The 10,250-nt window shown below is 38.8% G+C and overlaps 1 non-coding gene across 1 annotated transcript; it reads left to right on the top strand.

Annotated features, from left to right (window-relative positions):
• The first annotated feature begins 9,088 nt into the window (after positions 1–9,088).
• Positions 9,089–9,161, top strand: Trnak-cuu (transfer RNA lysine (anticodon CUU)). Its single transcript has one exon. It is a non-coding gene; the product is annotated as a tRNA-Lys (tRNA).
• The last annotated feature ends 1,089 nt before the right edge of the window (positions 9,162–10,250 follow it).

Raw genomic sequence — 10,250 nt, 5'->3', positions numbered from 1 at the left:
TCATCCACTCAGTTCTCTGAGCATTCCAGATGGAATGGAGATAATTTTGGACCAGTGTGGATCATTCTTACAAACCTTTGTTCTAAAATATATTGAATTGTTGTAAGTTTCTTCTGTGTTGCCTGATCATTCATGTGACACTGATTGTCCCCTCCCTTCCCTTACAACTATAACTTTGTTTATATGAATATGTGTCAGTTCCTTGTTTGGGACACTGTCCACTACTCTGTAGCATGGAGCTATGGTCACAGGGTTTTCTGTAATACAGCCAGGTCAAAGAGTAGCATCTCAAGAAAGTGAAAAATCATGAACTGCTAGGGTCAGGAATTGCTAGATCTTTACTGTCTTGTTTTGTATATGTTAACATATGGAATGCATGAGTAGTTGTAGATATAGACACTCAGGAATGCACACACACACACACACACACACACACACACACACATACACACGTATATTTAGAGAGAGACACAGAGAGAAAGACAAACACAAAGAGACACAGACAAAGACAAAGACAGAGACAGAGGCACACAGAGACAGAGATAGAAACAGAGAGACAGAGAGAGAGACACACAGACAGAGCCAGAGCCAGGGAGCCAGAGAGCCAGTAATATCTTAATGCAGGCATCAAGCCTTAGAACGCTCCCAGTACCACAGCTTTTGGCAGGAATGTGCTGAAGTTTGTAGTTAGGCTAGCGTTCATGCTCTCCTAGAAGATAAAATTATCATTGGGTTTCAGCAACTATAGAATTTTAATGAGTTTTAGAGAAGAGATTAATAAAGGAATGCCTTTATTACTTGTACATATATTTATAAAGCACCAGTTTTTGAAGAAAAATATAAAGCATATTACTTAAAGTATATTTTGTTTTATGATCAATATTACTTTAAAATATTTATTTATTTATTTATTTTTCTTATTTATTTGGTGTGCATGCATTCCTCAGGGCACATGCAGAGGTCAGAGGGTACTTTGTAGGGGGTCGATTCTTTCTACCATGTAGGTTCCAGGGATAGACCTCAGGTTGCAAGGCTTGGAAGCAAGTGCTTGCCCTGCTGAGCCATTTTCCCAGTCCTCATTTATATTATGAAGGATGCCAATGTTGAGTAAATATTTTAAAAGAGAGAGCTTGCCATCTGGAAGTCTCTGGTTATCCAGTAAGTGGGGTGAGGGTTTAGTATTCCATAAGAGGCTCTAGTGACAAAGAATGAATGATCTCCGATTTTCTCCCAATGAAGTAAGTTTTTCTTGGCTACTGTTCTTAAGAGAATTCCATCTTCAACCTCTATCCTTATTATCTAAGAAACAATCATCGACTATTCCTAGCTGCTCTTTTTAATTCCTTGTGAAACAACCTTTTCTCTCTCTCTCTCTCTTTTTTTTTAGACTAGGTCTTATGTAGCCCACGATGGCCTCAAACTTGCTATATAGTAGAGGACAACCTTGAACTCCTACCCCTTTTGCCTCCCAAGTCCTGAGACTACAGTCATCTGTTACCTCACCTGGCTCAAGCCATTTCTTCAGTGATTGAATTTAATGGCATAACTTAAAGTAACACAAGCCAATTTTCTATTTCAATATACTTGAGTAACTTACTGTACTTGTAGGGGACGTTGACCTTTCTATTTCAGTTTTACTCATTTTGTTACAAGTCATTCAATTTCTGTGCTAAGAAAATTAATATAATTATATCATTTTCCTTAAATGAGAGCAAACATTCACACTCGTATTCACAATCCATTGTGGTGTGGCATACTACTTACAATAACCCTAATCCTTTTATGTTTTCAAGTCAAAGACTTGAGTTAAAACATTTCATTTTTATTATTTTATATGACCACTAAAAATGAACCATTTGTTCTATAGCTTATCACCACCATTGTAGAGAAAGTAAACAGAAACTTCAAGAGTATAAGATAACTCATGTAAGAACACATTGCTAATAAGAGAGAGGATCCAATTTCTAAATTAACTATGAGTTTTAGCATAACTAATATATTCATCTTTGGAGAATGATAGCCAGATTGGCTAATGTGGGAGAAAGAAGTTGAACTGAGTAAACATCTTGTGAAGACTTTGAAAAGTAGCCATGTGCAGTAACTAGTTGTGTCGTTTTCTGCTGCAAGTAGATGAAAGCTACTTACACTGAGAATTTTATGCCATTCTAAAACCATACAAGAATATACTGCAGTTGGAAAGTTTCTCCAGTCCCGCCAAGCCTCTGCAGTCCTGTGGCCTGCTTATAAAATAATCACTCAGAAGCTTATATTAATTATAACTGCTTGGCCATTAGTTCAGGCTTATTACTGACTAGCTCTTACACTTAAATTAACCCATAATTCTTATCTATGTTTAGTCACATGGCTTGATACCTTTTCTCAGTTCTGCCTTGTCATCTTGCTTCCTCTGTGTCTGGCTGGTGACTCCTGACCCAGCCCTTCCTCTTCCCAGAATTCTCCTCATCTGCTCGCCCTGCCTATACTTCTTGTCTGGCTACTCGCCAATCAGCGTTTTATTTATCAACCAATCAGGAGCAACACATATTCACAGCATACAGAAAGATATCCCACAGCAATATACAGTGGAAGGTAATTGCATTCAAAGCAAATATATTTCCTGGAGTCATAGCAACAGAACTCTAAAGAGAGATCCATCTCTCTAACTCACCATTGTTACAAACAGTGATGGGCCACTTTTCTGGGATCCTATTGTTTTAGTAAATTTTCTTGTTGCTACAACAAAAAATACTTAACCAAAGAAACTTAAAGAAGGCAGAGTTTATCTTGACTGATAGCTCAAGGTTACAGTCCAGCCCTACACAGAAGTTATGGTAACAGGAGCCTGAGGAAGCTGGTTGCATTTTGTCTTCAGTCAAGAAACAAAGTAAGAGCTCTAGCATCCAGCTCTCTTTCTCCTTTATCTGTAATCTAGAAATTGGGATTATGTAATAATGTTACCATATGTAAAATCTTATGACTTCAATGAATGTACTCTAGAAACTCTCTCAGACATGGCCAGAGCTTTCTATCCAAGATGGTTCTAGATCCTTCCAAATTTACAATCAATAGTCACTGTCACAGCTTTGTTAGTACTATGTTTATTCATTATATAACTAAACTTTCTCTGTAAGATACACCATCCCAGACTTTTAACAAATAAGAAAGAATTTTACTGCCATAAAAAAGATGGTGCTTCTTAGGTTGTGTCTTTTGCTTCAATACAATTTAAGAGGAAGACCAAATGAACTTCAATGGTTGGAAAATGGAAGCATGTCAAATAGCAAAAGAAATAGTTAAATGGCAGACTTAGTTCCATCTCGCAAGCATGTGGGAGGCTGTCATTTTACTATTTGAATGTAAAGTCTTGAAATCACAAAGTATGGAAAAGAGGGTAGAATAATAAAAGCCCCACATTTGCTGCTGCACCCATTCCGGAGGCTGAGGCAAAGCAGAATGGGAGGATGGCACTTGCATTTCAGCACTCAGAATATGGTCTTGTTCTCTTTGAATCCTTTCAGCCTAGTACTCGAGGGTTTATTGTTATTTCAAGTCAATCTCATTTGTTTCTGCTTTTATGCTTGACCTTCATCCCTCAGAAATGACACAAGAATCAGGGTATTAAAGGGATCTACTCAGTGTTTCTCCACTGTTTTGTTCACTGGTCTTTTAAACCAAGTCATGTAGAAAAAGTGCCCTGTATTATTATGAGTTACAATGTAAGTGCCCTGTATTATTATGAGTTACAATGTATCTCCTAAATTAGCTACAAAGAATGAAGTACACATGTTTTCCCCTGGTTGTGGACACAGGCATTGGGTCCTTGTACCATCTATTTCTGGAACTCTGGCAGAGTGGCAGTCAACTGCAGTTCTTCCTGAAGGGTTCATTGTAATAATGCTAAACAGGACTCAGTGTGCTCTTAGATGGAGGCTTCAATTCCTCCTATGCTGCTGGCAGGAACCCTTGCTGGGCTCCTTGTCCTATAAGTTTCCTAATAGAGTGCATTGTAGTATACCTGCAACTTAATGAGAGAAAGAAATGGTGGTACCAGGTTGAGAGAATGCCAAGATATAAGCCAGTCTTCTGTCACTTAATTGGAGAAATGACATCCATCAATTCTGACATATGCAACTTTCTTACAGTTGTTAGGTTGATCTCCTACTAAAGATAGAGAAATTGCAGAAGCCTGTGGATACACCAAGGTGATAGGGGACATTGTTAGTCACCCTGGTGGCCTGCCATTGGATCTGTGTTTGTAGATTCCAGGAGACACAGCCAGACTTCATTGCATGTAATTTAACTCTCCCTTATTTCTTTGACACTAAACTAACTATAAAGAAGTTTATCATGTCAGTCCCCACCAATAAAAAGAGAGAGTGAATGTTTCCTCACTTTAAGCAAAGTGACCTACTTTGTTTTACTGATAATAAGAGAAAATGAATGGAGATAAAGGATGTTGACTAGTCAGGTGCTAGCGGTGCATATACATGTGTGTAAATCAAAGCTGAGTTAGAAAGGTTTCTAGGAGTTCGAGGCCAGTGGGGGCTACATAGTACATAATGAGTTTCAGAACAGCCGGGACTACAGATAGAGACCTTTTCCTCAAAGCCCAGAAAATAAGAACTATGCTTTATAGTCTTAACTTTGTACTTTTGAAAGAAGGCAAAGTTCTGAAATAATGATCTTTAAAAATTACAATAATTTATTCTTTCTCTTTCCAGATAGCTCTGGAATGGATTGGTTTAATTGTCATATAATTATACCTCTAGTACAACACAGATCATATAACATTTAATATATACAACAAACTTAGAGAAATTTCAGGTGGTCTCAAATTCATCTAAGATTGACTTCCTTGATATTATTAAAAATAAATTTGAATTTTTAGCTCTGTTTGGATGTTTTCCTTTGTGCTATTGCTATTTTGATACTGATTTATTTGTACTTTGTACAGGTCTGAAGATTAAGGACATAAAATATAACTATATTCTATTAATTTACAACTTTCTCATTTAACATATTAAGGTCCTGGTAAACCTTACAAATGTTTTCAGAATTTTGAGAACATCTCACCAAGATTGTGGCTAATTTTCGATTTTGTAACACTATTATTCTAAGTGCATTCTCATTTTTCTTCCTAATTCAACTCCCATGCCCTCTCGTACAGCCTGTGCTCAGTAGAGTATCCAGAAATCCCCTTCCAGTGTTAGTTTCTGGCAGCACTCACCAATGGCTTCTCACTTCTCTCAAAGGTGAGTGACACTATTTTATTTCAAAACACCAAGAGCCTTCAACTGAGGCCATCATCATTTCCAACTCCACTGCCTTAATAATTTGCTTTGTGCTCACCATGTAGGATAGGTAATTGCGGTTCCCTTGGTCACTAGGAGTGGGCATTTCTGCCTTTTCACAGGCTAAGCCTTCTGTCTTAAATGATGTATTCTTACCCACTTCCTTAACTAGTTCCACCATCTTTCTCAGTAAGCCCAGAAGTATTTCACCAGATTCTTGCTAGATCACATTTAAAAGTTGAGTACCACATCCACTGAGCCTTTACTCCCATTACCATCTTTTTTCTCACCTTCTTAATTCAGTATCAGGTAAGCATTTAAACTTTGCATTGTTTCTCCATGAGGTCAGGATTTTTATTTTCTTCTATGCCACTGGAATAATGGCTGGAGTATTCTGTGGCAAGATGCTAAAGAATATTTTAAAAATAAAGTTTCCATTTTTTCCCCACAGTAATAATTGGACTTGAGCCCTCCCTGTCCTACTTCTGACACGAATAGACTATCTGCATTGCTTTCTTTCCTTGTAGTAAGGCTGCTGCCTGTGTTAGTTTCTTGTTATTAAGTAAGTGCACAACATATAACCTGGCTTCCCTGGGAACTCTGAAACTCAATAGTTTGACTCTATATTTAATAACGCTGCTTCTGATTCACCAGCAAGTATTTATTATTAGCTATGCATTTATTTTTGGCTAGGTTTACACAATAATTAGTGCACATTTAATTAGAATATTGTCTCACACTTGATTCCCTTATGCTTTGCCACATACACACATATACACTTAGTCTAATGTTGGGAAATAATATTATTCCTTTTTCATTTCTCCATCATATTTTCTTTCAACAAGTAAAGAGGTTTGTCCATATTGCCTGTTTTTTTTTTTGTTTGTTTGTTTATTTGTATAACATCTCTCACTCTTGCTTTACTGGTCTGGATCAATGCTTATCAGGATTCTCTGAGAAACATTAGGTCAAACCTAATAAGGCAAAATGCAATCAAAGCAGATCCACACAACTTCTGTAATTTAGGTATACAACCCTACTTAGGGTCTCCAAAATTAGAGTTACATAATCTGACTTTAAGGATTTTTTTTTAATTGGAAGAATTACAGGACAGTGTGGCTTCTACAAGCACTGGTTTCCAGTCTTAGGTTAAACCAATTCAAGATATTAGTTAGAGTTTAGAAGTGAGATTATTACTGTTGATTGGACATATGCTGGTCCTGTATGTTAGGATGGTTAACAGAACTGCAGTATATAATCTGGAGGGGGTTATTACCACCAAGCAGTCATCCCCTAAGTCCCACAGTGGAAGTGACTAAGCATTTGGGATGGTAGCAGCAAGAAAATATAAAACGTTCTCAAAGTGTGTCCTAAGGGAGAGCGTTTAGAAATTTAATATTGAGGGAAAGGTACTGAAGACACAGTTGAAAGGAAGAGTTTCCATTTCAATAAAAACACAGACATTTTAGCAGAAAGAGGCCCTGGAAGTGGAATGTGTTTCTTAGTAAGAAAATGAACTCGACATTGCAGGGCATGTTCAGTGGGGCTACAGATGTTCAAGCATTCAAAGGAGTCTGAGGTTAACAATAGTTTATTCTTCCATCCTATACTTGCAGGTTTCTTTAAAAAAAAAAGGACAAAAGAAAGCCAGTTGAAGAAGGACTAGAGTTGTGTTTAAGGTGGAGATGGTATCTATTTAATATGATAAAGAAACTCACTGAAATTGCATCTCTGTAAAGTCACAGGAGAAGCAATGTCAAAAAGCAAATAAAACTTAAAGCCTCGATGAAAGCACACATTGAAATCTACAAGCAGCAGTATTTTTAATCTAAGGGAAGGCAGGATATAAATCAAGCCGTTCAGACCAAGCAGGGCTCAAATCACCAAATAATAACCTCAAGCTGGGAGAGGTGCTGGCTTCTGTAACAGTGTGTAAGGACACGAGAAACGCTGTTTTTCTCTGTGACCTTCATATATTCCGGACAAAGAAAAGGCAGGAGCAGCCTGCGTGGTGGAATAAATCAGCACACAGTGTGTTGTGCTGTCTGGAAGGGCGGAACCAAAGGAGGTGGAGTATTAAGAGAAAAAGTCGTTAGACTCATAGGAGAGAAGTTCCAGCTGTGTGGTCACCACGATGTTATCACTGGGCTGACTGTGAAATGTTCCAAACAACAGGATTTCCAACAGAGCACACAGTCACTTACTCACCTTGAACATTTTTATGAGTAAACCAAGAGTAGCCAAACAGTCTTTGCACATAACAAGGAAATTTTAGAATCTTCTTTACCAGGGAGGGATACGTGCCCTCATTACCAGTGATGGATAAGGGCCAACGTCTTTTCCATGTAAGATTACATTGTCACAGAGATATTGACACCACTTCACACTGATTGTATTTGTGTAGTAAACAAGTGGAGAACACAGAAAAAGACATAAGGTTGTTCTTTCCTCTAAATGGTTAAGAATGACCTCTTGTTCTTCCTTTTGGGGGAATAGGTCAGTAGGGGTGGAGGTCATTCCCTCCTCGATAGAAAGCAGACATATTTAGATTATCTGTTTCAGCAAGATATAGCACGAGGAAGATTTCAAGCAAATATATCTGTAACTATGGAGAGGAATACTGAGTATGAGATGTTACAGCGTCTTGATGTGGAACCTCCTCATCCCTGTTGAAAGTGTGCCGCCATTTTGTACTTAATTTTGACAGGACTGCAAAACAAAAACAAAAGCAAAAAAAAAAAAACCCTGCTGTGTTTTTCCCTTGAGTTGTACAAATAACTGAAAACATGTTAGACTTATATTGCTTTACATTTATTGACTTGTTTATGTATATGTATGTGACCCATATGAACTACAGGAAGATATGGAGGTCAGAGGGCACCATATTGGATAGAGTCAGTTCTTTCTTTTGACCATGTTGAGGTCTGGGATCAAGCTCAGGCAATCAGGCTTCACAGATGGTGAGTTTATCCAATGAGGCTTCTTGCCATCCCTGGCCCTGGGTTTCCATTTGATACCCAAATCATGTACTAAAGCTGGACTTTGTGGAAGGACAGAATAAATGTAAGTGATATCTTTACTTTTCAAGATGGAAAAGAACAAGTCTATCTAACATGTTTCCATACTAGATAGGTTGACTAAAGCTTACAATAAACTGAAGCTATCAGATAGGATAGTGGGGACATCATTCTAGAATGAGGGCTTTATGCATTTGCAATCTTGATTCTCCTAGGATCATTCTAGAAAAATAGAGTTCCAAGCTGCCATTCAATAGGAGCTGTCATGTTGTAGAATATTATTTTAAGGTGTGTTACTTTTGTTTATGCTTTGGAACATTTGTTTAATGGTGCAAAGATGTATTTGGTTACATAAAATTCACCTGCAGTCAGGAGGCTGAGTCAGCAACTAGCTGACAGGAAGTGGTAGGGAGGAGCCAGGTGAGAAAGTTGTAGTGGGTAGCCATTCCAGCTTTGTTCTGGAAGTTCCTTGTAGTGGGTAGCCATTCCAGCTTTGTTCTGGAAGTTCCAACCCCCATTGAGACTTCGGCAACTGTCACGCCTACAAGGCGGGGCCAAGGGAGGCGCCTGGGGACCCGAGATCTGGATCGGTGGACACTCTCTTGGTTCCAGGACCCTGGATAGTGGAGGTGGACAAAGCAGAGCTCCAGAGAACACCGCTGGACTGTGATACACCTTCCCCAGACCCCTCGACCTACCTATCCCTTAATTTGTAAGTTATGCCATTAAATAAATCTCCTTTTAACTACGTGGAGTGGCCTTAATAATTTCACCAATATCGCCCAGCTAGCTCAGTCGGTAGAGCATGAGACTCTTAATCTCAGGGTTGTGGGTTCGTGCCCCACGTTGGGCGCCAGATATTGGTGAAATTATTAAGGCCACTCCACGTAGTTAAAAGGAGATTTATTTAATGACATAACTTACAAATTAAGGGATAGGTAGGTCGAGGGGTCTGGGGAAGGTGTATCACATTCCAGCGGTGTTCTCTGGAGCTCTGCTTTGTCCACCTCCACCATCCAGGGTCCTGGAACCGAGAGAGTGTCCGATCCAGATCTCGGGTCCCCAGGGTCCTCCCTTGGCCCCGCCTTGTAGGCGTGACAGTCGCCGAAGTCTCAATGGGGGTTGGAACTTCCAGAACAAAGCTGGAATGGCTACCCACTACAAAAGTGGTAGGGAGTAGCCAGGTGAGAAAGTGGTAGGGAGTAGCCAGGTGAGAAAGGGTTATAAGGAAGGGCTAGGAGAAGCAAGAGGGCTTTTTGGAGGATGTGAGAAAGGAGAGGAGGTGAGCTACTTGCTCTTCATCCTCTCCGAAGAGCAGAATTCCACCTTCACCTTTGCATCTTGAGTTCTTTAGAGGGACAGAGGTTTAGTTAAGTTTCTTTTGTAGCTTTTCAAGAGTTGGAGCCAGAGGAAACTGAATTTCCTCTGGCTATGGCCCTTTTGGCCTCACCGCTGAGGTAGCAGCAGAGCTGCATTTGCTGATTAGGACAGCTGTGGCTTAAAAGGCAGCAACAATTAAATAAAAGGACAGCACTGTTATGCTAAATAGATAAGAAACTAGGAAAATATTGCTATGACAAAAGATGTTTAAAATGAGACATATGTCTTTATGCTGGATACAGTATCACTGTGTGTTTGTATAGATAAGCCATGGTGAGAGTATGAACTCTCACAATGACGATAATCTTGAGAGACTATTTTTAAAAATTAAGATACATTGTGTAATTGAAATCATCTTTTTACATTAACTTCAAAATTTATTCTAATTTTTCTTCAATTGGATATAAATAAGATTAGGGTGTATTTAGGAATATATATGCATAGGTATACCTATATGCATATAATAACAACTAGCTAAATAAAGAGGCCATGAATTTGAAGGAGAGTAGTGAATGGTATATGAGAGGGTTTAGGAGGAAAGGGAAGAGAGAAATGTTTTAAC

The sequence above is a fragment of the Peromyscus eremicus genome, chromosome 12, assembly GCF_949786415.1.
Source record: "Peromyscus eremicus chromosome 12, PerEre_H2_v1, whole genome shotgun sequence".
Lineage (NCBI taxonomy): Eukaryota > Metazoa > Chordata > Mammalia > Rodentia > Cricetidae > Peromyscus > Peromyscus eremicus.
This window is presented reverse-complemented; position numbering and strand designations above follow the sequence as displayed.